Source organism: Pecten maximus, chromosome 18 (genome assembly GCF_902652985.1).
Source record: "Pecten maximus chromosome 18, xPecMax1.1, whole genome shotgun sequence".
In the NCBI taxonomy this organism is placed as follows: domain Eukaryota; kingdom Metazoa; phylum Mollusca; class Bivalvia; order Pectinida; family Pectinidae; genus Pecten; species Pecten maximus.
Genome location: NC_047032.1, coordinates 31,371,860 through 31,377,481, shown reverse-complemented (window position 1 = coordinate 31,377,481; position 5,622 = coordinate 31,371,860).

Below are 5,622 nucleotides of genomic sequence, written 5' to 3'. Positions count from 1 at the left end.
CCTCAGTCCTAGTTAGATTTCAGTCCTAGTTAGACCTCAGTCCTAGTTAGACCTCAACCCTAGTTAGACCACAGCCCTAGTTAGACCTCAGCCCTAGTTAGACCTCAATCCTAGTTAGATCTCAGTCCTAGTTAGACCTCAGTCCTAGTTAGACCTCAACCCTAGTTAGACCACAGTCCTAGTTAGACCTCAGCCCTAGTTAGACTTCAGTCCTAGTTAGACTTCAGCCCTAGTTAGACATCAGCCCTAGTTAGACCTCAGCCCTAGTTAGACCTCAGCCCTAGTTAGACCTCAGTCCTAGTTAGACTTCAGCCCTAGTTAGACATCAGCCCTAGTTAGACCTCAGCCCTAGTTAGACCTCAGTCCTAGTTAGACCTCAGTCCTAGTTAGACCTCAGCCCTAGTTAGACCTCAGTCCTAGTTAGACCTCAGTCCTAGTTAGAGCTCAGTCCTAGTTAGACCTCAGTCCTAGTTAGACCTCAACCCTAGTAAGACCTCAGTCCTAGTTAGACCTCAGTCCTAGTTAGAGCACAGTCCTAGTTAGACCTCAGTCCTAGTTAGACATCAGCCCTAGTTAGACCTCAGTCCTAGTTAGAGCTCAGTCCTAGTTAGACTGCAGTCCTAGTTAGACCTCAGCCCTAGTTAGACCTCAACCCTAGTAAGACCTCAGCCCTAGTTAGACCTCAGCCCTAGTTAGACCTCAATCCTAGTTAGACCTCAGTCCTAGTTAGACTTCAGTCCTAGTTAGCCTCAGTCCTAGTTAGACATCAGCCCTATAGACCTCAGTCCTAGTTAGACCTCAGCCCTAGTTAGACCTCAGCCCTAGTTAGACCTCAGTCCTAGTTAGAGCTCAGTCCTAGTTAGACCTCAATCCTAGTTAGACCTCAGTCCTAGTTAGACCTCAGCCCTAGTTAGACCTCAGTCCTAGTTAGACCTCAGTCCTAGTTAGACCTCAGCCCTAGTTAGACCTCAGCCCTAGTAAGACCTCAGTCCTAGTTAGAGCTCAGTCCTAGTTAGACCTCAATCCTAGTTAGACCTCAGTCCTAGTTAGACATCAGCCCTATAGACCTCAGTCCTAGTTAGACCTCAGCCCTAGTTAGACCTCAGCCCTAGTTAGACTTCAGTCCTAGTTAGACCACATTCCTAGTTAGACCTCAGTCCTAGTTAGACCTCAGTCCTAGTTAGACCTCAGTCCTAGTTAGACCTCAGTCCTAGTTAGACTTCAGCCCTAGTTAGACTTCAGTCCTAGTTAGACCTCAGTCCTAGTTAGACATCAACCCTAGTTAGACTTCAGTCCTAGTTAGACTTCAGTCCTAGTTAGACCTCAGTCCTAGTTAGACCTCAGTCCTAGTAAGACCTCAGTCCTAGTTAGACATCAACCCTAGTTAGACTTCAGTCCTAGTTAGACCTCAGTCCTAGTTAGACATCAACCCTAGTTAGACTTCAGTCCTAGTTAGACTTCAGTCCTAGTTAAACCTCAGTCCTAGTTAGACCTCAGCCCTAGTTAGACCTCAGTCCTAGTTAGACATCAGCCCTAGTTAGACCTCAGCCCTAGTTAGACCTCAGTCCTAGTTAGACCTCAGTCCTAGTCAGACCTCAGTCCAAGTTAGACCTCAGCCCTAGTTAGACCTCAGTCCTAGTTAGACCTCAGTCCTAGTTAGTCCTCAGCCCTAGTTAGACCTGTCCTAGTTAGACCTCAGCCCTAGTTAGTCCTCAGTCCTAGTTAGATTTCAGTCCTAGTTAGACCTCAGTCCTAGTTAGACCTCAACCCTAGTTAGACCACAGCCCTAGTTAGACCTCAATCCTAGTTAGATCTCAGTCCTAGTTAGACCTCAGTCCTAGTTAGACCTCAACCCTAGTTAGACCACAGTCCTAGTTAGACCTCAGCCCTAGTTAGACTTCAGTCCTAGTTAGACTTCAGCCCTAGTTAGACATCAGCCCTAGTTAGACCTCAGCCCTAGTTAGACCTCAGCCCTAGTTAGACCTCAGTCCTAGTTAGACTTCAGCCCTAGTTAGACATCAGCCCTAGTTAGACCTCAGCCCTAGTTAGACCTCAGTCCTAGTTAGACCTCAGTCCTAGTTAGACCTCAGTCCTAGTTAGACCTCAGTCCTAGTTAGAGCTCAGTCCTAGTTAGACCTCAGTCCTAGTTAGACCTCAACCCTAGTAAGACCTCAGTCCTAGTTAGACCTCAGTCCTAGTTAGAGCACAGTCCTAGTTAGACCTCAGTCCTAGTTAGACATCAGCCCTAGTTAGACCTCAGTCCTAGTTAGAGCTCAGTCCTAGTTAGACTGCAGTCCTAGTTAGACCTCAATCCTAGTTAGACCTCAGTCCTAGTTAGACTTCAGCCCTAGTTAGACCTCAGCCCTAGTTAGACCTCAATCCTAGTTAGACCTCAGTCCTAGTTAGACTTCAGTCCTAGTTAGCCTCAGTCCTAGTTAGACATCAGCCCTATAGACCTCAGTCCTAGTTAGACCTCAGCCCTAGTTAGACCTCAGCCCTAGTTAGACCTCAGTCCTAGTTAGAGCTCAGTCCTAGTTAGACCTCAATCCTAGTTAGACCTCAGTCCTAGTTAGACCTCAGCCCTAGTTAGACCTCAGTCCTAGTTAGACCTCAGTCCTAGTTAGACCTCAGCCCTAGTTAGACCTCAGCCCTAGTAAGACCTCAGTCCTAGTTAGAGCTCAGTCCTAGTTAGACCTCAATCCTAGTTAGACCTCAGTCCTAGTTAGACTTCAGTCCTAGTTAGCCTCAGTCCTAGTTAGACATCAGCCCTATAGACCTCAGTCCTAGTTAGACCTCAGCCCTAGTTAGACCTCAGCCCTAGTTAGACTTCAGTCCTAGTTAGACCACATTCCTAGTTAGACCTCAGTCCTAGTTAGACCTCAGTCCTAGTTAGACCTCAGTCCTAGTTAGACCTCAGTCCTAGTTAGACTTCAGCCCTAGTTAGACTTCAGTCCTAGTTAGACCTCAGTCCTAGTTAGAGCACAGTCCTAGTTAGACCTCAGTCCTAGTTAGACATCAGCCCTAGTTAGACCTCAGTCCTAGTTAGAGCTCAGTCCTAGTTAGACTGCAGTCCTAGTTAGACCTCAGCCCTAGTTAGACCTCAACCCTAGTAAGACCTCAGCCCTAGTTAGACCTCAGCCCTAGTTAGACCTCAATCCTAGTTAGACCTCAGTCCTAGTTAGACTTCAGTCCTAGTTAGCCTCAGTCCTAGTTAGACATCAGCCCTATAGACCTCAGTCCTAGTTAGACCTCAGCCCTAGTTAGACCTCAGCCCTAGTTAGACCTCAGTCCTAGTTAGACCTCAGTCCTAGTTAGACCTCAGTCCTAGTTAGACCTCAGTCCTAGTTAGACCTCAGCCCTAGTTAGACCTCAGTCCTAGTTAGACCTCAGTCCTAGTTAGACCTCAGCCCTAGTTAGACCTCAGCCCTAGTTAGACCTCAGTCCTAGTTAGACCTCAGTCCTAGTTAGACCTCAATCCTAGTTAGACCTCAGTCCTAGTTAGACTTCAGTCCTAGTTAGCCTCAGTCCTAGTTAGACATCAGCCCTATAGACCTCAGTCCTAGTTAGACCTCAGCCCTAGTTAGACCTCAGCCCTAGTTAGACTTCAGTCCTAGTTAGACCACATTCCTAGTTAGACCTCAGTCCTAGTTAGACCTCAGTCCTAGTTAGACCTCAGTCCTAGTTAGACCTCAGTCCTAGTTAGACTTCAGCCCTAGTTAGACTTCAGTCCTAGTTAGACCTCAGTCCTAGTTAGACATCAACCCTAGTTAGACTTCAGTCCTAGTTAGACTTCAGTCCTAGTTAGACCTCAGTCCTAGTTAGACCTCAGTCCTAGTAAGACCTCAGTCCTAGTTAGACATCAACCCTAGTTAGACTTCAGTCCTAGTTAGACCTCAGTCCTAGTTAGACATCAACCCTAGTTAGACTTCAGTCCTAGTTAGACTTCAGTCCTAGTTAAACCTCAGTCCTAGTTAGACCTCAGCCCTAGTTAGACCTCAGTCCTAGTTAGACATCAGCCCTAGTTAGACCTCAGCCCTAGTTAGACCTCAGTCCTTGTTAGACATCAGTCCTAGTTAGACCTCAGTCCTAGTTAGACCTCAGTCCTAGTTAGACCTCAGTCCTAGTTAGATCTCAGTCCTAGTTAGACCTTAGTCCTAGTTAGACCACAGTCCTAGTTAGACCTCAGCCCTAGTTAGACCTCAGTCCTAGTTAGACCTCAGTCCTAGTTAGACCTCAATCCTAGTTAGACCTCAGTCCTAGTTAGACTTCAGTCCTAGTTAGACCTCAGTCCTAGTTAGACATCAGCCCTAGTTAGACCTCAGTCCTAGTTAGACCTCAGTCCTAGTTAGACTTCAGTCCTAGTTAGATCTCAGTCCTAGTTAGACCTTAGTCCTAGTTAGACCTCAGCCCTAGTTAGACCTCAGTCCTAGTTAGATCTCAGTCCTAGTTAGACTTCAGTCCTAGTTAGACCTCAGCCCTAGTTAGACCTCAGCCCTAGTTAGACTTCAGTCCTAGTTAGACATCAGTCCTAGTTTGACTTCAGTCCTAGTTAGACCTCAGTCCTAGTTAGACCTCAGCCCTAGTTAGACCTCAGCCCTAGTTAGACCTCAGTCCTAGTTAGACCTCAGCCCTAGTTAGACCTCAGTCCTAGTTAGACCTCAGTCCTAGTTAGAACTCAGCCCTAGTTAGACCTCAGTCCTAGTTAGACCTCAGTTCTAGTTGGACCTCAGCCCTAGTTAGACCTCTGTCCTAGTTAGAACTCAGTCCTAGTTAGACCTCAGTCCTAGTTAGACTTCAGTCCTAGTTAGACCTCAGTCCTAGTTAGACCTCAGTCCTAGTTAGACTTCAGTCCTAGTTAGATCTCAGTCCTAGTTAGACCTTAGTCCTAGTTAGACCTCAGCCCTAGTTAGACCTCAGTCCTAGTTAGATCTCAGTCCTAGTTAGACTTCAGTCCTAGTTAGACCTCAGCCCTAGTTAGACCTCAGCCCTAGTTAGACTTCAGTCCTAGTTAGACATCAGTCCTAGTTTGACTTCAGTCCTAGTTAGACCTCAGTCCTAGTTAGACCTCAGCCCTAGTTAGACCTCAGCCCTAGTTAGACCTCAGTCCTAGTTAGAACTCAGCCCTAGTTAGACCTCAGTCCTAGTTAGACCTCAGTCCTAGTTAGAACTCAGCCCTAGTTAGACCTCAGTCCTAGTTAGACCTCAGTTCTAGTTGGACCTCAGCCCTAGTTAGACCTCAGTCCTAGTTAGAACTCAGTCCTAGTTAGACCTCAGTCCTAGTTAGACTTCAGTCCTAGTTAGACCTCAGTCCTAGTTAGACCTCAGCCCTAGTTAGACCTCAGCCCAAGTCAGACTTCAGTCCCATTTAAACCTCGACCTTAATAGATAAAGATACCTTTTATTCTAAACAACAAATATATCATTGTGATATTGTGCTAATTGATCCCGATGTTTTTGTCGCTAGTTACAGACAGTTATATATATCGTATTCACACCAGGTATGTAAACATCTAAATCCCCGCTCACCTGTCTACACTTAGCGTCTATCTGTAAACACACAGGGAAGGAACACCTAAGTCTATGTACAGATGTTTACATTACGGTCGGGACTATTGACACTGA